Source organism: Petaurus breviceps, unplaced genomic scaffold, assembly GCF_028583685.1.
Source record: "Petaurus breviceps papuanus isolate PSGF00001 unplaced genomic scaffold, PetGlider_PUasm1.0 90696, whole genome shotgun sequence".
NCBI classification, from domain to species: Eukaryota; Metazoa; Chordata; class Mammalia; order Diprotodontia; family Petauridae; genus Petaurus; species Petaurus breviceps.
Genome location: NW_027187314.1, coordinates 1449734 through 1476709, shown reverse-complemented (window position 1 = coordinate 1476709; position 26976 = coordinate 1449734). Strand labels below are relative to the sequence as shown.

The following is a 26976-nucleotide window of genomic DNA, read 5'->3' as shown; positions in this document are numbered from 1 at the left end:
CATGTTATATTATCATAATATAATAATAATAATCAATAACCTATTTCCCAGGGTTGTTGTGAGACTCTAATTTGATAATAATTGTAAAGCACTCAGCACAGTGCTGGACACATAGTAAATGCTTTATACATGCTAATTATTATTATGAATATTTATTATTATTGTTTTTATTGTCTACTATATATATATGTACATATATATATATATATGTCATTGAGAGAAGGAATTGAGTGGGGTAAGTACAGAAACCAATGGCCACCAAAGCTTTTGCCTGACATTTATAGGGTTCAAGAAGTATCCTGGCCTTATTCATTTAACAATTTATTTGGGCCTTTCTAAAAGATCCTTTAAGAACATGTGTAGACCCACAATGACCAAAGCAAACCAGAACTTTGAACCATGGTGCCAATATCCAAAAGGGCATACTTCTTTAAGGTGACATGTTTCATTGCCCTTTGGAACTATCATAGCTGTTTCTCACTTCAAGGGGAAGCACAATCTCTATAGACCCAACATCAATGTCCTGCCACTGGGTCAACCCTCACTCAGGGCCTGCCTTCCCCCAACCTCTGTGGAAGGAAAAAAAAATTATCTGGAGGATAATCTTCTAATGTAACTACATCTGCTGTCCAACTGGTCACCACAACCTCTCCCTCCTCAAATGAACTTGCACCAACTCTGACAGTGATCTTAATTTGAGTCTTTAGCTAAGGTTGGGAAACATTGTCCAATGGCAACATTCTGACTTTTGTTTCCTTTTCCTTGAAACTTGAAATTTTTGTCTGACTGGTTAATTTATTGATTAGCGAGAGGTAGTGTGAAGCCTCACTTCAAAGCCATGAAAATCTGAGGTTGTCTCACTTCTGACACCTACTGGGCAGTGGGGTCTGGATGGGGTCTCTGCAGGGGTGAGGAACCTGTAGGGTCTTTAAGACTCCTGAGCTGTGGAAAAGGTTATACTAATAAAAAAAGTTTTCCCACTTAGGGGTTCCCTCTCCCAATGAAATCATAAGACCAGTCACTCTCCCTAATTAGTGAATGACCTTTCAGAGAAGTCAAATCAATTATTAAAATGATTTTTCTGAGACTTCTTTCTCTCTTGTAAAGTTTATTTTGGTGCATTTCTCAGTAAATAAAGGGGTTAATACAAATATAAATCCTTAGGAATCCAAGAAAGAATAAATATATTTTAAAATTCAGACTGAAGGGAATTATAATGAATCAAAACTATATAGTGTTTAATAATATGTTTTTATTTACTTAAGTATAATATAGAGCCCTAGAGCTTGGGGGAAAGAATATAGCTCTGAGAAGGAGGAAATCTGGGCTCTGGCACTTATTAACTGTGGAGAATTCAGGTTCACAGGCACTTATCAAATAGATCACGGGATCATAGATTTAGGGCTCAAAGGGTCCTGAGTCCTGAGTCCAGTCCTCTCTTTTTATAGATGAGGGAACTAAAGCTTAGAAAGAATGAGGGTCGTTCATGTGGTCACACAGCTAGTAAGCGTATATGCTAAGCTTTGAACTCATGGCCTCCTTTCTGTGGGTCATTGTTCTATTTACCATGTCACTGTATTGTTGTTAATGGAATGGGAAGCTCTTTCTTGCCCATTAATAGACCTATGTGGTCTACTTTGAGTCTGAGTCACATGGAAGCCTGAGTCACATGGAGCCTGTGGTGGGAGTAGCTTGCTGAATGGATGGAGCAGGAAGTGGGAGAGTGAGGTAGAGATGAGAGAGAGAGAGGAGGCAGAGAAAGAAAGAGCAGCTAGAGTGGGTGAGAGAGGGACATTTTGCCTAAGGGAGCTTATTTATGGGGAGGCCTGATGGAAGGAAGGACTGGGGATGGTGGTGCTTCCTGCATTGGTAATGCGCACCAACTTCTTTATTACTATGGTGGATTTGTTTTTCTAGTATATGAATAAATATCTTGGTTTTGTCTTCAAAGAAGAGAGTCTGTTGTATCTTGTGATTCCAACCTGGAAATACACTTAAAGAAATCATAGCAACCACTGTGGGTATCGCATTGGTGATTTAGTCACCGAGCTGAATGAAATGCCTCTTATGTACCTGGTACCATTACGGGATATGGGGTAATTAAAAGAAAAATGAAACAATCCCTGCCCTCAAGGAGTTTTATATACATACATACATACATACACACACATACATACATACATACATATATATATTAGTGGAGGGAAGCTCCGTGTATAAAGATTAAAAAGTCTCCTCATCTAGAGGGGAAGGGAAGGGAACAAGTATTTATTAAGCACCTACTATATTCCATGCACATAACAGCATATGCTGAGAACTCTACAAATATCAAATTTGATGTCCTCTCGACCTACCCCTTTGGGCAATTGTAAGGAAAGTGATTTGTAAATCCTAAAGCACTATACAAATGGGGATTATTAGCAGGAGCAATAGAACATGGTAGGCAGTGCTCAGTAGACGTTTGTGGGTAGTACTCTTGCCATTGCTGCTGCTACTGCTGCTGACGATGATAAATTGAACCTGTCAATTAAAGAAGAAAAATTTTTTTTAAAAAGAATTATTTTTGCAGATGATAACCACAGTTCTAATCATTTGCTTTTGAAACCTTTTTTTGGATGATTTATTTTTCTTCTAAATGAGCTATTGAAAAGCCAAAGGATTTGCCAGAAAGTATGTCACTTGCATCTACAGCACATTTTCATCAAAATGGATGAACATCTTGAGACTGCATCATTTGTGCAAGATATCACAGAAGGAAATTTATACACGGGTTCAAACAGTTTTCTTCCAAAGGTGTCTCTTTGGAAGAGCTTGGAATTTATTTCCCCATAAACAGCCTCAACTCCCTGGAAGTACTGAGGCCTTATTGACACATTAGAACCATTAGAACTCAACACAGTTTATACAGCATCAGGATCTTACTTAATGACTAAATTAGGTTGAAAGTAAGACTTAGACAGTCAGTGATATAAAAATTAGTCTTTAAGATAGATGAACACTGATATAAGAATTTGACTCACAAGAAGACCTCTAGATGACTCCTGTTTCCAAAAAAAAGGAGTCAATATCATGACTTTAACAGTATCATCCTTCACATTATTCTAACATTCAGGGATCCTCACTTTTTCTTATTTGAATTTTGTGAAATAAATAAGTGGGGGGTCATTGATACTGTTGATGCTTTCTTCATTTTCACTCAGTTGAAATATAGGTGAACCAGTGTCCATATCTATATAACAAATCCATTGGTCCAGGGGTGATGGGGCATACTCTTCCACTAAGGGACCCTAGCTTGGAGCTCACCTGGGTTGGGCTTAGTTTTGAGGGAACTTGAACTCTAAAGAAAAGGGTCAGTTTTTTTTTTTCTTATTGTCTCTGGCTTGTTATACCCCTACCGCTGAGTAATTCTCTGGGGACACTCAATTATATAAAACGTAGGTCTGACTCATGTATAGGATCTCCTCAGAAGAGTTAAACAGGTTTCTTCAGTTTCAGGTTTCTTAAGAGTTAAAAGGCATTCAATGTCCAAAGCAGATCAGATATGGGAGAGCTATTTATTTCCTTCACCATAAAATAAATGCTTGAAACACAAAGGCCCCATAAACATGCATTGACAAATACTTAAAGCACAATACATTAACCTATAACTCCTATTATATTATTCCGGGAGGTTAATGCTGAAAACATTTCATTTTTACTTTGCCACACAGGACTAATAATGGAAGGCAAGGGGTTAAAGTTCCTTTTCTCCACAAGGTAAGGAATGGCTAATGAATTATAAACCCTGTCTTGGCTACCCATTATTCTGCTGCTTTGAATTCCATTAAATAGATGTCCTTTCTGGGGGCAACAAATCTTGTACTACTGGCAGAGTTGTTAAGCTTAAATGAACTAGCTAGTATGTAGAGAATATTTTGAAAAACTGTAAAATGACGCATAAATGTGGAATGTCGCTGTTATTATATATTCAAAGGCTCATAACAATGACATCTTTGTGGTTACAGAGCTATAAGTAGGAATCCTGGAAAGTGTGGCAATTCTAATTGAATGGAGAAGGAGAAGAAAAAGTGGGGAGACCCAGAAATTCTCAGATATCCTAAGGCCAGTGTAGGACACCATCACCACTGATTCTGGGCATCTCACATGGTAAAAGCCTCCAGACATTTGAAGAAAGTTGGACTGCTTGGTCATGGGGCAAGTTAGACCTCAAAAGAGGGATACTGGTGAAAGGGCTACCAGGAAGAAGAGGGAAAATGACTCAGGTCATGGCAAGGGAGGTTAAAGCCATGTTTTAGGGGTACCTAGGAGGACCACAAAGCACAAAGACTACTGTGGAAACCTCCTACCCATGTTGATTATCTGAGGAAACCTAATTGCCCAGCTATAGTTATGGCTCTGCTCTGTAATAATCCATTATCCTGCCTTGCCCAGTTTTCAGGAATGAGAAGAAAACAGTAAAGAGTGAGATATTTCATTTCTTCTCCTTTGCCTTTAAATTTTTTTTAATGTTATTTAATTTTTCAATAAATTTATTGTTGTATAACCCAAGTGAGTCAGAACAGACATCTCTAGGTCTTTCTCCCCCTACTCTTCTCCAAGGGAAACTTTCATTGACCTGCCAAGAGGGGAAGCAAGAGGTTGGGCCCCCAGGCCATTCTGCTCTCCTCAGAGAGAGGGAGTACCAGGCTAGAAGTATCGCTATTTTCTTCCTTAAAGATTGCTAGTCTAGGGGATATGATCAGGTTCCATCTAAATTCTGATTACTTTGTCATTTCAGGGGTACGGGAGACCCCACGCTCTATAGCCAAGACTTGACCCCTTCCCCACCTAATACCTGTTCCTCAATGAATGAACATAGCAAATAGCAAAAAAACCTATTTATCCAAATCATAGCAAAACAGAAATCATTGAAGGTTTACATAGGAGAATGTCATTTACCAGGCAATTCAGAGTGAAGGAGCTCTCCTATTGGGACTGAGGTAACTCAGTTCAACCAAGAAAGAGATCTCATCAAAGAGGAAAATTTCTGCAGTCTCTTAGTAGAGCAAGCTGGGAACAGGGACATGATGAAGACTGCCTGTTTCTTTCATGTCTTCCCAGATTCTTTTTCTTTCAGCAGCTGAAGGGGGGTTGGCCTCTCCCATTTGCTCTCCCAAAATTGAAAACCAGGAACACCTGACAAAGATATGAAGCTTGACTGGTCTGAAGAGTCCCAAAGGGAGACTCTCTCTTAGAAAATCCTGAAAGGAACTGGCAAAGGTTGGAGCTCTCTTGTCTCTCACCAACCCAGCCCAGCCCATACCTCACATAGGATAAAGCCTGCAGCTCCACTAATTAGGGAAGAATCTTATGCCAATGGCCTATGGGATACAGGAATCATTTATAGTCAGGCAAAACCAGTTCCCACATTGTCCATATCCAAGAGTATAAGTCTCATTTGGAATCTTAATGCTATCACTTCTCTATCAGGCGGTGGGTGTTATAGACACCCTTAAACTTTCCCCCCACCTCAGAGGTGCCGCTGCCTCTTTAATACAGCTCAAAAGAGAGAATTTTCCTTTTTATTTTTAGAGCTGCAACTCCAACAAACCCTTGACAGTGAAATATTTAATGATCAGGGTAAGAAAGACCTGCCAGAACTGAAAAGTAACCCAAAGTGAAATAATGAAAATTGGTAGTGTACATAAATAGCTAGGCCAGCTTTCCTCTTGTTTGAAATCCTATTTTATTTGCTAGCAATTTTCTTCTGCCTCACACTCTCTCATTATATATCCTTTCATTCAAATGTTAGTTCTCAATCTTCTTGTAATACAAGAACCATCCACTAATCATTTCTAGGACAGAAACACATATTCCTAAGTGGAGTCTTTTGTGGAGATGAATTAAACAGACACTGGGTTTGTTTCTCAAATTTCTTGTCTAATGGTTAATGGAATTGCCAACAAAGGAATTTCTTATGGCTTAAAAATTACCCAAGATAAATGCTTGACAAATGCAGCTTTTCTATGTGAACTGAACTTTTTTGGTCATGCACAAGTTTAAATTTCAGGAAATAAAAGGGTAAAATCTGAACCAAACATCTCATACAGATTCTCTTCTGTCCACACATACCCCACCATCCTCAGGCCATCACCTCTAGTTTCATCTACTGTAATAGCCTTCTAGCTGATTTCTCTGTTCCAGTCTCCCCTTTCTTTAATTATGTTCTATGTAGCTGCCCAAAAAAAACCCCAAAACATCATATATTGTGAACTCAATCTAAATTTGGCTTAGTCCAGCAGGCTTAAATTTTTTTTTCTTTAATGCTAAATGTAACAGGCACTTGTGAAACACAAAATCCAATCAAAAACTACTTTAACATAAATAAACAATAAAATTATACAGCCTGAGAATGAAAAGAATACCTAAATATAACTCTTCTTCTGCAATCACGAACCAAGAACTCAAGGAAAATGCAGCAGTGAATGGAAACTTAGAAAAAGGCTTCTGACTACCTTGCTCCTCCCTATCCCCAATCCTTTTTTAAATTTAAGTCACTGTGTGTAAAAAGTGGTGTGCTGGCAAATGTTTAACATCTGACTCTTGGGAGGGGGCAGAGAACAAGTATTCTTGCACATTTAAAAGTTTAATTTGAATTATTGACATTTTTTCCATTGCTTTCTTTTTTTTTTTTTGAAGCAACCAGGGTTAAGTAACTTACTCAAGGTTACATGGCCAGTTATTTCTGGGTGTGGTGCTAAGTATCTGAGCCTGGATTTGATCCCCAGGTCTTCCTGACACTGGAGCCAGTGCTCTTACTCGCTGAGCCACCTGGCCTCCCCTAAACAATTGGGGTTAAGTAACTTGCTCAAGGTTACACGGCCAGGTGTTTCTGGGTGGGTGCTAAGTGTTGGAGCCCGGATTCGATCCCCAGGTCTTCCTGACACTGGAGCCGGTGCTCTTACTGGCTGTGCTACCTGGACGCCCCTTTCCATTGCTTTCTAAAGTTGCGACAACCTTCAAAACAGTAAATCAAACCCTGACTTGTAGCATTTCCAGGGTGTAAATTTTCATATTGTAAATTTAACAACCAGGGGCAGCCAGGTAGCACAGTGAGTAAGAGCACCGGCCCCAGAATCGGGATGACCTGAGATCGAATCTGGGCTCAGACACTTAGCACCCACCCAGAAACACCTGGCCATGTAACCTTGAGCAAGTTACTTAACCCCAATTGCTTAAAAAAAAGAAAATTTAACAACCAGTTCCAACTATGAGCTAGCTTAAGGAAAACAGTGTATGTAAACCACCTGCTAAGAGGCAAAGCTACATCATATTTGTCCAAATCTATCATATTCTTAACTTCTTATGGCATAACAAAAATCTTTTCAGTTCAGATATCACAACTGGTTTAGCCACTCCCCAATTGATGGGCAGCTATTTTGTTTCCAACAGGAGCAGCTAGGTGTTGCATTGGATGAATGCTGGGCTGGGCATCAAGAAGACTCATTTTCCTGTAAGACTTATTTCCAATAAGCCTCAGACACTTAACTACCTGTAAAAAACCTGGATAAGTCATTTAAACCTTTTTTTCCTCAGTTTCCTTATGTGTGAAATGAGCTGGAGAAGGAAATGGCAAGACACTCCAGTATCTTTGCCAAGAAGACCCCAAATGGGGTCACAGAGAGTCAGACACGACTAAACAACAACAACAAATAAATATTCTTGTGCATGAGAGTTCTTTCCCTTCCTAATGATAGTACCATTGGATCACAAGTATGTGTGGTTTAGTTATCTTTTGGGTATAGCTCCGAAATGTTCTCCAGAATGGTTGAACAAATTCACAGTTCCAGCAACAGCATATTCCTTGCACAGAGGAGTGGTAATCCAACATCCTGAGAGTGTGAGCCCTTGAAGGTGAGAACAGGCAAGAGTCAAAAACTCTGGACTGAATTCTTCAACCCAGACTGGAGTCCTCAGAGCTGGCCCTCTACATCTTCCCCTTTTTGTTTTGCAAGTAGCTTAAAGTGGTGGACATCTGTCCCTATCAACTTGGCCCATGATCTAGCAAATTTTATAGCACAAGGAATAATGAAACAAATTATAATAAACATTGCTACCGAAGAGAGTACGTGAAGCCACAAGGCAGGTATGTTCTTAAATATGTTGGTCGCGTCCAATTTTTCCAAAATTTCTTGAGCTAGGTTTGTAGGGTCAGCCCCAGGAAAGTGACTCTCAGCAATAGTATGAGTAATATTGGACAAGAAAGATAACATAACACACTGTGGAGAAACAATAATCACATTTCATTGTAGCATAAAAAAAAAAAACCATTTCCGCAAGCTTGTCTCCCACAAATTCTACTATTTCTTTTTTTTTTTTTTTAATGAGCAGTCGGGGTTAAGTAACTTGCTCAAGGTTACACGGCCAGGTGTTTCTGGGTGGGTGCTGAGTGTCGGAGCCCGGATTTGATCCCCAGGTCATCCTGACACTGGAGCCAGTGCTCTTACTCTCTGTGCTACCTGGCCGCCCCTCTACTATTTCTTTTAAAGGATCTAATTTTTGCTTGAAAGTCTCTATCTATTTTAGCTCATTACCTAAATATAATACTAATTGTTCTAATACATTGATCTTATACAAAAGATCCTTATCTATATTCTGCTCTGTCGTAAAGGCTGTGAAACACTGTTTATAATTCATTAACATATTGTGAAGTTTGGGGATTTTTCTTAGTAGAGAAATTGCAGACACAGTGGTTGAAATTATCAATAATATTAGAGCAGTGCCATACTTAAAATGCAATAAACAGTAGAAAGCCCAAGGCAATATTATTACATTTGGTCTTTCAAGGAATATTCTCATGTAAGATGGTCACTTTGTATAGTTTAGCAGGAAAATTTATGCATGCAAGGCAAGTATAAATGACAAAGGAAAAATATTTCTTTTCTCTTTATACAGCTGATCCTATTCCATTTTTTTTTTCTGTTCATGTGTCACTTTTTTCTTTAATATCAAATAACTTTTCTCCCTCAACTGTGTAGGTCAATTTCATCACACTGCAGTTTTTCTCATAGAAATAACCTACTTATTCTAGTCTTTTGGGGTACTACCCCTTCCTATCCTGTTAAAATGTGGAAAGAATGCTTTCTTATTATTGCTGCTAAGTCTAGAAAAATTAAACTCATATACAAAAATTCCTTTGTGGTTGAGTTGTAACTGCACTGAAAATCTAGAAAGAAGTGAACTAAATTCATTTTAAGGCAGTAGTCTGACAATGACAACCACCTCCCCCCCACTTTGTAAGAAAGCAGAAACTATATGTAAGGCATATCCCCCTGACATTCAATACCAAGCATGAGCCAAATTAGTCAGAAAAAGCAAATGAAGGTTGTCCAACAATTACTGAATCTCTACTAGATATATATTGAGTAAGAGTAAAATTAATGCAAGTAATATTCCATACATAGGAGTCATACATACATAGGTGTATCCATAATTACATTGGAAAAGGAGTCTGGTCTTAAGTGTTTCCAACTAGTCCATAGATACATGACTGGCTGACTGACTGTTCTAACAAATTGATTTTATAAATTATGTCTTATCTATAGATTCTAGGGCTTTTTAAAGCTAAGCTAACATTCTTTGCCAATTCATTCACAAATTGACCAGTTTGTATTTCACTTAGTAAAGAAATAGAAGACACAGTTGCTGATATTAAGAGGGAAGCTATGGCAATTAGTCCTGTGATTAAAAGTCCAGAAATCACTTCATTTTTCTAGCTAGGAAATCAGATATTATTTGAACCACCAAAATCTGAAACCAAAAGAGGGTGGTTCTACAAGCAGTACAATAACATCATAACCATTAATACATTGTGTAAGGGTATAAGTTAAACAAGTAATGTTCCACTGGAGGGTAGTATCATCTTGTGAAAAGGTGAGACTCTAAGCCACTTCTTCTTGGGTTGTCTTTGTGCAAGGGACCTCCTGATCCTCTGTCTCTGAATTCTCAGTTTCTTTATCTGGGCAGTGAGTTGTGGAATATGCTTGGACATTCCATTCTGGCACCCTCACTGGTCATTCAGCAGCTTCTGGAAAAATATAAGCACAGCCTCGATCCTACATTAGTAAAGGCTTACGCCCTTCCTATATCTTTGTTTGGGGATCTCTCCACATTAGCTTCATTTGTGGAATACGCACCTTTTCAAATTGTTTTTCTGCTGGTGTAAACTCCTTTTTGGTAATGTTTAAAAAATGTATGGTGTATAAGGCAGTAGCTAGTTGCCTTTGTGGCATATTAGTCTTTTTATTTTTGTAAATAGGTAAATAGGTTTTTATATCTTTATTTATTCTCCCAAGTATAGCTTGACCAGTGGGATTATAAGGGTTATGCCTGTAATTAATTTTATTTGAAAATGATCACAGAAAGATTGAAATGATTAGCTAATGTAGGCAGAAGCATTATTGGTTTTCAATATTTTGGGAACATCCATTGAAGAAAAAGACTGTAACATATGGTTAATTATATTTTTTTACTGCCCCCCCGTCTGAAGGGAAGCAAAGAAAAAGTATGCATTGTGACATGTATATATGATAACATACCAAAGGAAGGTTAATGAGTTACATCCATCTGCCAAATATGGTTAGATTTAATTCCCCGTGGGCTAATGGTGATTACTGGAGGAGGAGTATAGATAATACATAGAGAGAAGTTTTTAATGATCTGTCTAGCTTGTTCCCTAGTAACATGGAATTGTTAATATAGAGTATGTGCATTTTGATGAAAATAAGAGTGAGATAATGTACCTCTATGAATATTTGAGGAAAAAAGAGTTGAAAAAACTTGAACTTTTTGATCAATAGTCACCTTATTTTGGGAAAGAGGTCCAGGAAGTAAAGAATGAGCTCTAATATAGGTTGTGGCCTCTGTCTTATGAAGGTTGGTAATTTCTGCAAAAGGTTAAAAACATCTGTATTTTGTTGTGTTGAAGTTCAGCAGTATCAATATGTTGGCATATGTGCACTGAATGTTTGCTGTCTGACACAATATTAAAGGGAGAAGAAGAAAAATAATTTAACAATAATATGATAGCTGAAAGCTTTGCATTTTGAGCAGAAGTAAAGTGTTAATAACTTTGTAATTATTAGAATCAATGTAGTAGGCTATATTTCCAGTTTTAAGACTTAGAAATGATCACCAAACTGTTATGAAAAGAAATTAGTTGAAAACTTATAACATAATATCTGGTTTTTACCTTAAAGCAAAAATAAAATTTTAAAATAGAGACTCATTAAAACTAAGTTGGTATAAAGTGTCCTTAAGTAGCATAAATTCCCAAAGTATTATTAACGAACTAAATTCCTAGTTAATTACAGAATTCTTAGATATCACAAGTGTTTTAGCCAAAAAAGGTATAATAATTGAATCTTAATAATGATGACAAGAAAGAAGATGATCACAGTACTTTTAAAAGGCATTAGTTTTAGAATCCTTTTCAAACAAAGGGAATATCGTAAGGTGAGCCTTAAGTAGCTTGTATAACTTTCTGTACATGTTCTAATTCTTGGAGAAAAAGAATATTAGATTTCTCAGTAAGCTAACACAAAAGAGTTCATATCTTTTACTGACTACTTACTCTGATCATAAAAATTTGCTATAGGAAGGGAAAAGTAGGAATATGTGAATTAAATATAGTCTAAAGTGCTTTTTATCTTAAACAGCAATTTTCACCAATTACAACTAATTTTATTCACATGGAGCTGTAATAAACAATAAAGATTTACTAGGTCTATCATACATAAGGGCTTCCATTTAACATTTTTCTTTCTCAAAATTAAACTTGTCCTGGTATAAGAGCCAATTGTTAGAAATCTTTTTTTAATATGTTGCAACTTCTTAGCAAGTTAGATTCATTATTTAGGAACTACATAACTAAAACAAGTTCCTTTCCCAAGCCGATGACCTTGCCTATAGAGATGGTTTTCCAGTTTTACAAAATAAGGAGAATTGACATGGACTTTAGGGAGGAGTTGATGATGATACCCCTGCTTTGCCAAATCTCATACATGCAGGAGGAATGTTTTGAATGGGCAGAATTAATCCAAATAAAGTTTTCACCCAGAGTCTTCCTTTCCACATACAATAATCAATTAACAATTTTAGGTTTTAGCATTAAAACAGTAAAACAACTTAGTTAATTTTACAAGTTCCATAACTGATAGCCAGATTGTTTTAGCTGTAACCTCTTCTTCATCTACAGATAAAAGTGTAAATAACTGGTTTTCTATAAGGCAGATATAAACATTATAAGACAGGGTTTAGCAGAACTGATAAAGTGACAACTGTTTTTACACAAATTTTTTCCTCTATCTTTTAGTTTCAACAAAATTTAAATTAAAAATTTGTTTTATCTAACACTATTTCTGGCTAACAATGATCACTCAATTTTTACTGTATAATAGAATTTTACTAGAGTTTAGGAAGACCATAATAACACAATGACATTATTACATTAAATGTATTTCCAAATCATCACTTGCAAAAATTATTGATAGAAAATTGGGCCTATCAAGTGCAGAGATTTTTCTCTTCTCTCCACATCTGCAGAGCCTGATTGTGGATTCTGAAGTTTGAAAAGAGAAATTCATCTGCTTGCTTAAAGGTGTGAGCTTCAGGGTACTCCAGGGCTGTTGCCAGTGGGGTCCTTGATATAATTAGTATGCTTTCCTCCCTTTTTCTATATTGGGGAGGGTAACTCAAATTCCCTATTATTCTTCAGCATTCTCTTTTTTAATCTGATCTGGGATGAGAGGCTTTAATTTTTTTTTAAAGCAATCGATGTTAAGTAACTTGCTCAAGGTTACACAGCCAGTTATTTCTGGGTGTGGTGCTAAGTATCTGAGCCCAGATTTGATCCCCAGGTCATCCTGACACTGGAGCAGGTGCTCTTACTTGCTGAGCCACCTGGCTGCCCCTAAGCAATTGGGGTTAAGTAACTTGCTCAAGGTTACACGGCCAGGTGTTTCTGGGTGGGTGCTAAGTGTCTGAGCCTGGAATCGATCCCCAGGTCCTCCTGACACTGGAGTCAGTGCTCTTACTCACTGTGCTACCTGGCCACCCCTGTTTTAATAAATTTTTGTAAAATGTTTTTAGCTGATTTAACTTTTACTTCAGTAAACTTCATTTCTATGTTTATTCCCTAAAAACTTCTTTGAGAGTGAGATCTTTTAACTCACCAGTCACAGTGTGAGGGGACTCTAAAAAAGATCCAATGGTGCCATATCCCCTCTCCCCTTTACTGGAGAGCCCAAAGCTTCACTTCTGAGGTGTCTCTTTTTCAGATCTTTGTATTTTCCCAATTTTCCAAATTCTGACTTATCTTTGGCATCACATTAGGAGTGACACTTATCACTTTTCACAATTCCAAAAATAACCAGAAAGAATTCAATTGACTTTCAGTTGCATTTCGATACACAAAACTTTTCTCTTTTAGGTGAGGCAGGAAATGGTTAAATGTTCATTAGCCTGTCTCTTTGATCTGAGGGGAAAAATTTCCCTTTTTATTTTTTGTCACTTTCTCTACACTCAAACTTGGCCAAAGTTGGAATGGAGAGAAATAGATTTTCAAACCTTTTACTCTCAAAACCTTTGTTCACACTGTTTGTACAAATAGTATATACCTTCCTTAAACATCCTACCCATGCTCCTCTCTTTGCTACATGCTTAAACTCCTTTGCCTTAATTTCTTTCTAATTCTGACCTGATACTTCTTCTACACTCTTCAACTTGCCATTACCCTCATATAACCTAAACAAGAAAATATTTTTTCTTTCTCTTTCTCTCTCCTCTCTAGCCAGTTGCCCACATTCAGCAGCAGGGAGAAGAAGGGAGAGGAGGAGTCCAGCAGTCCAGCTACATTTTAAACCTTATAGGGTGTCAGATTACTCACACTCACACTCATTCACACAGAGACACAAAAATAAAACAGACAGATACAGAAAATGACAGGAAGAATGCACTCACAGAGAAACTGTCAGAGATTCCCTGCAGAAATCAGACACTTGCTTGGTCCTCCAGATGGTAACAGAGGCCAGGTAACACTTACTTTGAAATTTTCTTCTTACTTTGAAATTATCTGTTTCTATAATTTCAGATTATATAGAGACCGCTGCATCACACTTAATTGTTTGAGCCATCCTTGGCATTTTCATTTCTATTGTTAAACATATACTTGATATCTTCCATAGAAAAAAGGCAGAAATGGGGAAATGCTGGGGTCCCTCTTTTAATATTTCACTCATTTGTTTCCCTACTGTCTCCCATATTCCCAAATCCATTGTTCCACCCCAGGGGAAATAATGTTCCATACACACTAAAAACTCCTTCAGCTGTTCCTTTGTGACAGCAAACCCCCTTTCTTTCACTACTGTTCTTAACACTTGAAGATACTGTTCCTGATCTTTGAACCATACACTATTCATATGACCCATGGTGAGAGAAAGTTTTGAAATTCCTTGAGGTAAGCCTGGTGAAACAAAATAACTAAAAAATATATCTTTCTATAACCCACTTAGTTGGGTGTCCCTTTTAGCCCTAAGACTGCTAAAAGATTGTGTATAGGTGGGTGACCATGGCTCTCTTACCTTGTTTCCACAGTGTTGAACCTCCTAGGTTTTTTTTTCTTCTCTGAAGTTCCAAGAGAGCCACTCCTCTCATACCATTTTTCAGGTCCCTGTTCAGGCTCCACTTGATGCCAGCACCAAGTGAGGCACCTCACAGAGGAGCATGAAATGAAGAGATGTGGGCCAAGCGGGTCAGTGAAGACTGAGCCAATTTATTCAGCTCAGGGTCCAAGTATATATAGAAAAAAAACAGCATAGTCAGCATAGCCTTTGAGAGCTACTTTCTTGGAACACTTCCCTATGCCCAAGTTCTCATGTGTGACTGTCTTGTTCTCTTATCTCCTTATCTCGGTTATCCAGGCAGGATGTTCTGAGAACCTCTCTTGAACAGAGGAGTGGTGAGCCAACATCCTGAGAATGTGAGCCCTTGAAGGTGAGAACAGGCAAGAGTCAAACTCTGGACTGAATTCTTCAACCTGGACTAGATTCCTCAGAGCTGGTCCTGTACAGTGATCCTGGGCAAGTCATTTAACCTGTTTGCTTCAGTTTCCTCAACTGTAAAACAGGAATAATAACAGCATCTATATCTTATTTGAAGTCAAATGAGAGAATGTTTGTAAACAGCTGAGAGTGTCTGGCGTATAGTAGGTGCAAGTGCTATAAAAATGCTTATTCCTTTCCCTCCCCTCCCCTCTCTGCCAAAAGAGGAAAATAACAAATGTTGGAGGGGCTGTGGATTATTCTGCAAAGCAATTTTATAACTGTGCCCAAAAGTTACCAAACTGTGTATACCTGTTGAAATCCAGTGATACCAATATGAAACCTACATCCTGAAGAGATCAGAGAAAGAGGAAAGGAACTGATATGTAAACCAAAAATATTTATAAAAGCTCTCTTTGTGGTGGCCAAGAACTAGAAACTGAGGGGGTGTCCATCAAGTAAGGAATGGCTAAAAAATTATTGCACATTCATGTAATGGATTACTATTGTGCTATAAGAAATGATAAAGGGGCTATTTGCAGAAAGACCTGGGAAGACTTGAATGAAATGTTGCAGAGTGGAACAAGAAGAAGAAGAAGAACAAATTATATCATAATAATCCCTTTGTTAAAAAAAAACAACTTTGAAAAACTTAAGTACTCTGAAAAACCCAATGATCAACCAAGATTCCAAAGGACCCATTATGAAATATGTTACTCAGCTCCTGACAGAGTGGTAGGCAAGGCACAGATTGAGACATTTGCTTTTGGGGCACGGTCAGCATGGAATGATTTCACTATGTATATTTGTTATGGTCATTTTGTTTTTTTTTCTTTTCAATGAAGGAGGGGAGGGGATGGGAAGTAAAATGAAAGTGAGAAATCTTCATTAATTGAAAAAAATTTAAAAAGAAACTAGGGGAGCCAATGAATTGGGAAATAGCTGAACAAATTATAGTATATACATGCAATAGAGAATTATTTCTTCTGTAAGAAATGATAAATGGCTTCAGAAAAACCTAGGGAGGTTTTATGAAGTGAGCAGAACCAGAATAATAATTCATACAACAGCAAGAATATTGTGAAGATAAGCACTTTATAAAGCCTTAAGAATTCTGATCAACACAATGACCAACCACAATTATAGAGGACATTTGATGAACCATGCTACCCAACTTCTGACAGAGAGGTGATGAAGGTGAAGAATGTAGTATACCTTATTGGACGTAGTCAATGTGGGTTTGACTATGTATATTTATCGTAAGGGTTTTATTTTTATTTCTTGCCATTGTAAATAGGGGGTGAGGAGTTGGCTAGAGATGTGGTTACCAATCAATAAAAATTTTAAATTAAGAAAAAGTCATTGAGGCTTTTAGAAGACAACAGAATGAAGATCAATGGGAGACAAAGATAAGCCTAATAGCATTGAAAATATTATTTTGGATATATTGCATATGTAACTCAGGCTTCAATTCATTTGCATTTACTCATTGATGGAGAAAATGATGACTCAGTGCTGTGTGCCTCTGTAAGGGATGGGATTAGCTTTGGAAAGGAAAGACATTCTTCATTCTTGCTTGGAGAAAGGATACACATAGTTTAAACTCTCTTCAAAGCAAGACCCATGGACTTGGGAAGGCTGACATGTAGTAGAAAACCATCTCCTCAACATGTTTCTGATTACTAATGTCTCATGGTTTCATATTAAATGCTTTTTTGTGTTCTTCTATGTGTATGGAAGTATTAAATTTTTAATGTTTCAGTTCAGAGGTTTTCTTTAAGTTTAGAAAAGAAAATCCATTTCTGTTGACCAAAGAAAAGCAAAAATAGTCTTAGGAAAAGAAAAACTATAATTTCGAAATAAGGAGTTCAATTGTATATATAAACAAATGAAATCCATAGCATCTTTTTCATTTCTCTCAATCAATGATCATCAAAACAAGAAAGGACTCTGGATACAAAAATCCTACAAAATTGTACAATTTATGATCCACTCTTCTAGTAAATGGTAGAGTATGAACAAAGGAATAGCAAAAAGACAGAAGCAAAATTACGTTTATTTGACTTTTCCATGAACAGAGAATTTCATTGTGATATAACATTGAAGAAGTCAGGAGATTCTCTTGAGTCACTTCTCCCCTGCCACAATCAACATTATGCCTTCCTCTCTAGCTTTGAGGAATTATTTAATCAAAAGGAATTATTTATGGGTTCAGCGGAATATCGAGAGTCAAAGAAACCTACTCACAGTTTCTAGGAGAGAGATAAACCAGTTAATATTTCCCTAACTTTGATGTGGGAAAGTGGATAGGCAGCTAGGCTCTAAATTTTACATAATGTATGAATTTAAAATAGAATCTGCTGGCTAGACAATTGTCCTTACTGGGATCAACTTCATCCTCTAGTATTGGGTGTTTGGGTTTGTTGGGTTTTTTTAAATTGTATTAGAGTGTTTCCTGAGAACTCAAATCCACCCCCCTACATCATTTCTCCTCACCCTACTGTACCTCCTCTAAAAAACAAGTGCATAGACCTCACAACTTGTTTGCCTTCTCATTTTTTTTAAATCTCCATCAACGATGACATTTTCTTTGTACCTAGTGGTTAAGGAAAAGAATGAAGGCAAAGATGCTCATGGGATGATGGTATTAGATTGGTATATCTGACAGCAAGTGTCAGAAATTAGGATCTAAGATGTCTGTACACTCCTATTTTACATTTTAACATGTTGTTGAAATGAGTAGAATTATAGGTCTAGAAAAATAAATGGTCTCAAAATCCATCTAATACAATCATTGTTCTTATTTTACAGAGGATGAAACTGAGGTCTAAATGACTTGTCGAAAGCACTGGGATTTGAACCCAGGTCCTCAAATTCCAGAGTCTAAGCTCTTTCCACTGGTATTCAACCATGTAATTTATCAGGAGTATTCCTCCCAGAATAGGTTCAAGATATTTGAGTAAGGGAGGAGATTTGTGCAGTGCTTGTCCAACTTTCTGAAGACTTTTCAGAAACTTGGGGCAAATATGAACCTTGACTTTCTCACTGTGACAAAGCCATTCTCCTTTTAAAAATTAAATTTCATTGTAACTGGAAATATCCAGCTGATTAAACCTCTCTTTTGTAATTTTCTTTTCTTTTTTTGGCATCTTTCATTTGGCTCTGTGCTAAAGCTATGGATTTCTTTCAAAGCACAAAGAATTAGTGTTTTTTTTAAAGCTGTTGAGAAATAAAGGCTGCTTTTTTATTTGTCTTCTGAATCAGCTCCCAAACAGCTGGTGATTGCTCTTCCTTGGTTACATCCTCTTATTTCAGGGAATGATGGCAGCAGCACCTTCTGTATTTTTCTGCTGAAGGAATTTTTTAAAAGGAAGTTTATGTACTGCTCTTCTATTTAATAACTTATTTTCTCAATCAGGAAATTTCATAGCTCGGAAGCAGCAAGTTTTCCATTAACATTTTTTACCTAAATCATATTATCAGGAACACCAAGCCATAAAAATGATTTGCTTTGCATTTGTTATTAAGAACTGAGCTAGACCAGGGGTTAGTTACCATATGGTGCAGTGGGGAAGAAAGTTCATAAATCTACCTACTCTTTGGGATATATGTAACTAAACAATCATTTGAGAAGTGATTAATTTAGTCAATCAGACTGCTTTGGTACCAACCAAGCCATTTGGCTGATCTTTTCTCCCCCTGAAATGATTACATTTTCCACCTATTTGAATGAATTAGCTAGAATTCAGGGCTGGGAAACCTGAGGCCTCAAGGTGGCCTTCTAGGTCCTTGAGTGCAGCCTTTTGACTGAGTCCATGTTTTATAGAAAAAATCCTTTTATTAAGTGGATTTGTTTTGTGAAGTTTGGATTCAGTCAGAGGGCTGCACCTGAGGACCTAAAGGGCCACATATGACCTTGAGGTTGAAGGTTCCCTGGCCCTGAGATAGTTTCATTCTATTTAGTTTTTCTTTCTGTAAACTGGGCATAGAATATTCATCACCTTGATGTCCCCACAAAAGGTTTGTAAAAATGCTGAGAAAGTATCAAGGTAAAAAGTTTCCCTAGCAGTAAAAGCAATTCATTTCATGGAGTTGTTATAGCTGGCTAGGCCTTATACCTAGTATTTTGTAAGGTGCTTTAAGGTTTGCAGAGGGCTTTATAAATGCTATCTCACATTTATCCTCACAACAGGTGCTGTTATTATGCACATTTTACAGATGGGAAAACAGAGGTAAACAGAGGTTCGATGACTTGCCTGGGGTCATATAGATAGTAAGCAAGATTTAAAGCCTTTGGTTTTTAGCTTGTGTTTGAAGGTAACAAGAAACATTTCAGAGACATTTGTTTCTTGTTGCAGGACTTATTAATTATGATAGCTAACATTTATATAGTGCTCATTATGTTCCAGGCACTGAGCTAAGTGCTTTACAATTATTATCTCATTTGATCCTCACAACAACTCTGGGAGGTAGGAATTATTCTTATTCCCATTTCACAGATGAGGAACTGAGGTAAACAGGAGTGAAGTGACTTGCCCAGGGTCACACAGCTAGTAAGTCTCTCAAACCAGCTTTGAATTCAGGTCTTTCTGACTCCAGACCCAGGGCTCTATCTACTGTGACTTCTATCCATCTTTGCTAGAAAGAGCACTGACTTTGAAATCAGAAGATTTGGGGGGTGGGGTGTTCAAATCTCAGCTCTGCTACTTGCTCCTTGCGAGATCTTGCCAATTAAATGTCAGGGCCTCAATCTAGTATGACCCCTTAAAACATCTACAACCTTTAGCGTGCCTTTCAGCTACCACGAAAACAGATTTTCCCCCTCATGTCATATAGATCAATTTATTCTATTATTGTCTGCTTTCTAAGTAGAATTTGTCTTCCTTTCCTCTTGAAGGTAATCCCAGAAAAGTGATCAGTGTGGGAGACTCTCTTTAATTAGTTTTTAAATCAAACTAAATGGGATATTAGTGCTAAATCTGCTCAATCTGTCAATAATCAAAAATCTCTCAGGGAACTTCATCTGTAACACTGGTTTACGGGGTAATACAATTCTTATGTTCAGGGAACAGTGTAGAGGAGTCAGATGGGGCATATTCAAATTTCTCTTACCCATGGGTAAGTCATTTGACCTTGGGCAAGTCATTTTCTTTTGCTGGATCTCAGTCTCCTCTTCTATAAAATGTACTTTGACAAAATGATCCCTAAAGTCCCTTCCAGCTTTAAATATTGTGAAAGCTGATATTCTTTTTTTTTTTGGTAAATAATATTTTATTTTTTCCAATTACACATAAAGATATTTTTCAACATTCATTTTTATAAGATTTTAAGTTTCAAATGCTTCTCCCTCCTTTTCCTCCCCCATCCCCAAAATGGCAAGCAATCTGATATAGGTCATACCTGTGCAATCATGGAAACATTTCCACATTAGTCACATTGGGAAAGAAGAAACAGAAGAGGGAAAAGTCACCAAAAATATATAAAAATGATATTCTTTGATCTGCATTCAGAATCCATAGTTCTTTCTCTGGATGTGGATAACATTTTCCATCATGAGTCTTTTGGAGTTGTCTGGGATCAATGTATCGCTGAGAAGATGTAAGTCTATCAGAGGTGATTGTACAATATTACTGTTAAGGTGCACAATGTTCTCTTGCTTCTGCTCATTTCACTCAAAAGCTAAAAAGAGGGGACAGAGATAGTGTGGATAACAGAAACTCACGTTAGCAATTACTTTCTTTTTTTCCCTATTTCCCTCCTTTTAGCAATCCCCCTTTCCCTATTCCTCTTGCCATGTTTCTCTGTCCTCTTCTCCAAGTTCTTCTGCAGTATTCCTTGGCTAATTCTTTTTGCCTGCAATCTAAATTAACCCTCTACTTGGACTGGTGAGCAGTGGTTTCTTAGTCCAGAAGCTTTCTGGGTAACCCATCATGTAGCTATCACTTTTGACTTCCTTCCATTCCCAAATCTCTTCTCAGAATTGCTAGCATAGGGGCAGCTAGGTAGCGCAGTGAATAGAGCACCTGCCCTGGAGTCAGGAGGACCTGGGTTCAAATACGGTCTTACACACTTGATACTTAACTAGCTGTGTGTCCTTGGGCAAGTCACTTAACCCTGATTGCCTCACCTTCCCCCCTCCAAAAGAAAATAGTTGCTAGCACATTCCTCTAAATTGCTTGATTTCATCTCTTCATTTCTCTTCCCACCCTCTGGCAGAAGTGAAAGGGATCGGCAAAAGAGTAACTAATGGGCCGGCGATGGGAGGAAAGAGAACCAGAGGCCATTGATCTGGATATGAACTAGATAGTCAATCTTTAAATTAAAACTGTTGACATTAATGACATGACATTTACATAGTGTTTTAAGGTTTCTACAGCCTAGCGATTGCCTTGGAAGCTAGGTTATCCCCATTTTACAGGTGAGGAATCTGAGGCTCTGAGAGTTCATGTGATTTGTCTAGTCACTCAGCTAAAGTGTCAGAATTGGAACTCAACTATAGGCTCCTAATTCCAAGCCCAACGATCTATATCCTGCTGCCAAATTGCCAAAGGATTACTAGCTTTTATATGTTGAGCCTGATGTGTTCATCAGCTACTGGTGGCACGTCTATTATCCTGATCTTTCCATGAATGCATGTTAGCTCCCAGGGAATATATTCTGCCTCAAATCCTCTGATGACTTTCCCTGGCTTTTCACTTGCAGCTATGTTTAATATCCAGGAGTATGCCAATATTAATATTAATTCTGCAATTGCTGGTGGTTGCTAGGTGTTCAATTGCTACTGACTGGGAGAAAAAAAAGGAGGCATAGAAATAGTTTTATGACACAAAAGGGGAGGTTTTGATTAAGGAGAGAATGAGTGCATATTATACTTCAAAGGTTGAAAGATCATTTTCAGGTTTAGTTACCTTAAAACCATTTTTCTCAGGGGATGACTTAATCACCAAGTGATCTGAAAAATAACTCTTTTGTTAACATATTCACTTTCACTTTTTCATTACTATGGAAAGTCAAGTCAAGTCAACAAGCATTTATTAAGCCCTGACTATATGCCAGGAACTGTGTCAGGCCTTGGGGACACAATAAAGGGCAAAAATGGTCCCTGCTTTCAAAGAGTGTTAATGGAGGGATGATATGTAAATGACCACATACAAACTACACAAATATACATGTATGTATGTGTTTGCATATATGTTCATGTGTAAGTACATGTATGCATTAAATTGGAGATAATTCCAGAGGGAAGGCACTAGAATTGAGGAGGGCTGAGAAACAATTATTGCAGAAAGTGGAATTTAAGCTGAGACACCAAAAGACCAGACAACCAATATCATTTTGATCCCTGATAGACTATAAGTTCCATGAAGGCAGGTCCATACTGTAATTGGATCTTCCTTAGCACCTAACATAGTGTTCTGTTGCCAAAATCATTTAGTAAATATCTATTTAATTTGTTCTTTGAAAAACATGAAAAGTTGTTCTGGAAACTATAGACCAGTGAACCTGATCTTAGTTTCCAGCACTAAGAATAAATGCTTATTCATTGCTCATGCCTAGGAACGAGTTTTAGTTTATTGACATGGTTGTAGTGCTGTCCCTTGACCAGGACCTTTTGAAATGGGTTCTGCATGAAATTCATTTGGAGTTTGGGTCTGGTGTGGAAGGCAGTGTGATTTCCTGTGGTGATATAATGGCTGGAGAAACACAAACATTCAGCGAGTGTTTTGAATGGAGACTAACAATCAGGGTGTTGACCTAGGTAGGGCTTTTTTCTTTTTCTTTGCCTACTGAAACCCCTGAAAAACATGTTGTGGCTAAAATGGACTGAAGTTTGGCTGTTGCTGTTCCTTAAAATCAACAAAAAGGAAAGTAAAAATTTACCTATCTTCCCTTGTGCCTCTTATCTGCAGAAACTTTCCACATGGTTTTCACTATTTTTACTTCTTGAATTTTGTCTCCTTTAACCTATGAGTAGTAATAAATGATCTACATGCAAGGGTTAAGGAAGCGGAGGATACCAGTGATTGGACTATTGTACATACAACTAAATAGGTCAAGGAGGGGGTGGCTAAACCTCTCTCCAGAATGCTAAGATTCTCTCTTCCTAACTGGTAGATAAGTTAATTGGGATAAGAATCTTATTGTCTTGCTTTTAGTAATAACTCTTAAATACTTGAGTTGGAAAAAAATACAATTTATGATTATGCATCCTTGGGCTAATGGAGTTATTGATGTTGCAGGTTCATGTAGCTTAGATATATATAGATATAGATATAGATATAGATATCAGAGAAACTCTAAAGTCCAAAGTGAGTGGTAAAAGCATGAACTAAAAGTTATGCCCCTAAGCCATCTGATGGGAGGTGGAAGATGTGGTCTGGGGAAAAGAGGAGTGGAAGGGATTGGTTGAAATTGCAATGGTGGGAGGAAGGGGAGAGAATGAGCGCCTTTCTCACCTAAGCTTCCAAATCTTGCTGGTTAGTGACACCTGGTGGTTACATATGCTGTGGCTAGGCAAGGGTTACAATAGTTGATCTCTTTGGTCCCTTGAGATTCTGACTCCACTGAAGTTTCTTCCAACTCTACATTCTCTGAGCCTGCTCCTAAAACAACTGTCTGATTACTACTTTTTTCTTACTGACTTCTGACATCTTTATTCAACTAAAACTGCCCTTTCCATATTTACCAGTGATCTTAATGGCCAAACTTAATAATCTAAGCATTCATCCTTTTAGACTTCTCTGCAGAATTTTATGCTTTGGATCATTTTCTCTTGGATACTCTCTTTTCTCTAGATCTTCATGGCATTATTCTCTCTTGGTTCTTCTTCTATCTGTCTGACTGCTCCTTCTCAGTCTGCTTTTCTGGTTCTTTAGGCTACAAACACTAAATGTGGGTGTCCCCCAGGCCCTCTTTCAATTCTATACTATTCTACTTGGTGATCTAAGATCACTTATTTTTATGCAAATGATTCATGCATATACATATATACACATAAATATGTATGTGCATATATTGGTATATGGATGTATATATCCCTCTGTAATGGGAATGCAAATTTGGAAGATCTTCCCTGCCCCTAGGCTAAAGTGCACCAGAAGCCTGGGGAGGGAGGCTTGTTTTTCAGTAGATACTTTTTGATTGGCCAGTGGGTCAATAAGGTTGTTACATTCTCTGAGCCAGGAGAAGGCTATATAAGCCCTGATGTGTAGCTTTGTTTTGGGACTCACTTTGAGAAGTGTTCTGTGATTTGATCTGAATTCTGGGAAGCCGTTGTTGAGAGTCCCCTGGCTTTGAAAAACCCAGATGTGGAAACCCAGATGTTGACTGGGTATGGATGTAATGGTTGGACAGTTTGGAAATCTGTCTACTTGATCTGTTTCTGTCTTGATAATTCTGCCTGTATGCTTTGAAGTTCAGGTTGCTGACCTTTTTCCCCTGAACAAGGTAAACGATATATGTCTGACTGATTAAAGTAAGCTTGTTAACCCATTTTGAGTTGCTTTCCTTTAACAAAGCAGATCCAAGAACCTGTGGTAGCAGCAAACCCTGAGGACTCCGGGGTGCTTGCCGCCACACCCTCCCCAGCTGCAGTCACACATCACCAAATTACCTTTGGACATCTTAAACCAGATGTCTTATAGGCTTCTCAAATTTCTCTTGTCTCAAGCAGAATTCATTATTCGTACTGTCTGTACCCAGACTTCCCATTGTAGAAGACACCACTTCCTAATCACCCAGGTTCACAACCTTGGATCCTCAACCCCTTAATTCTCACTCATGGCATACATCCAATCTGTTGCCAAATCAGGTCATTTCTTTTCAGGTCAACATCTTTCCTGTTCAGCTCCTTCTCTCCACTCCCAAAGTCACCAGCTTGGTTCAATTCTCACCATCCATTACCTGGATTACTTCAGTAGCTTTCTCTGACTCAACTCTGTTAGCATACCCAGGATGGCCTGCTAGCACAGATTCTTTGATCCGCTTTTCTAAAGGAAAGACAGCTTCAAAGGGGTCAACAATCTTACTTTAATTAAACATATATGTTATTCACTAGTTCAGGGGAAAGTTCAGCACCCTGAATGTGGAGAAAATACAAGCAGAGAAACAGAGAAATTAGCACAGAGATCCAATAGACAGGGCTCCAGTCGTCTAAACAAAGTCAGAGATGATCACCATATCAGGGAGTGCCAATACCTGGGTTCTCAAAGGGGGGGTGGGGGGACTCCTTAACACAATGGCTACGCAGAGTCTTGTCTGACCAAATCATACAAACATTCTTCCCATGAATGAGCTCCAAAGTAAAATACCAACCTCCCAGTACATATAGTTTTCAACTGATAGACTCAGAGCCAGAAAGCATCACAACCCATGTGGCTCAGTGCCTAATTGGCCCAGTACCAAAAGGTGTGAAAGTCTTTCTGCAAGCAAGCCTCCCTGTAAGCAAGCTTCCCCCTAAGTGAGCTCCTCCCCCAAGGCAATATATGGGCTCTGTGTGACTCAGTATGTATCACAGCTGTGGGTTTAGCTGAAGTTCAAAACAGCAAGACATCCCTGATTGAAATACCTGTGTATCTTTGGACCTGGGAACATGGCTCCAGGGGAAAAGGAGACATGCGTGGTCACATAGGCCTATTAATGGACAAGGAAGATCTTGCTATTCCATTAACCCTACAAACTCTCTCCTTGCCCCAGGCCATCCTCTACTTTCTTGACAAGGTGGTTTTTCTAAGCTATGGGTCTGACTTGGTGGTCCGGTCCCTCACCTAGTAAGCTCCAGGGCCAAATATAAAGGCCTCTGTCTGACATTTAAAGCTCTTCATAACCTGTCCCTACCTACTTTGCTAGTCTTCTTACTTTTACTCTCTTCCATGCCCTCCATGACCCAGCTACACTGACCTACTCACTGTTCCTCAGGTGTGAAACTCTGTCTTTCATATCCACGCCTTTTCACTGACCATCCCCCATGCCTGGAATTTCCTGCCCCTCCTCACTATCTCTTTGTTTTCCTGGCTTCTTTCAAAACTTGGCTCAAACTCTACCTTGTCCAGGATGACTTTCTTGGTTCTCCTCCACCAACTGCCAAAGCTATCAGAGCTTTCCCCTCTCAGATAAATTTCCCTCTATTCTGTACATTGCTTGTATGCACCTAGCAATTTAATGTTGTCTCCCTGGTTAGAATGTAAGCTCCTTGAGGGAAGGGAATTTTGTATTCTTTATATGTCCAGGGATTAGCACAGTGCCTGAAACAAAGAAAGCACCCAATAAATACTTGTTGATTAAACTGACTATCCTCTAAGAGAGGTGGTATCTCAGATAGATATGAAAGTTTTCCAACCAGAACTCATAGACACTCAACTCACCACTAACTCCTCTTACAGAAGATCTAAAAGCAAGGGTACACTGGTAAATATTTAACAACCAGATCTCAAAAAAATGCACTCATACCTTCTCAAATTTAATCTGCATTACTACCATTTACTCTTTCAGTCAAAGCAGTTTGTAGCATATACCTACCTCCATTCTAACACTACAAGTGTATCAGACTTCCCAGAGAACCAGATGAGTAGCTAATCCAGTCCTGAGTCATAGACTACTTCCTCTTGTCTAGGAAAAGGATCTGAGATGGAAAGGACCTTGGATGGCATTGATTCTAATTCCCCTCATTTTAAAAATAAGGAAACTGAGACCCAAAGATGTTAAGTAATTTTCCCAGGGTCACATAGGTAATAAGTGTCTGAGCTAAGATTTGAATCCAAGTCTGGCATTCTATCTAATAACCTACCCCACAAGGAAGAAGAGGTCCATCACTTATGCTGGTAGAAGTGGTATCCTTTGGATGATGTCCGTCAAACACTCTCTCAGCATGAATAGCCCAGAGTAACACCAGAAATCTATA

General features: G+C 38.2%; 1 long non-coding RNA gene across 1 annotated transcript; it reads right to left on the bottom strand.

Annotated features, from left to right (window-relative positions):
- Positions 1-1252: 1252 nt before the first annotated feature.
- On the bottom strand, positions 1253-14825 carry LOC138144269 (uncharacterized). The gene is made up of 3 exons (XR_011163909.1): positions 14619-14825; positions 4939-5175; positions 1253-2520 (listed from the first exon to the last, which is right to left on the bottom strand). It is a non-coding gene; the product is annotated as an uncharacterized lncRNA (long non-coding RNA).
- Positions 14826-26976: the final 12151 nt, after the last annotated feature.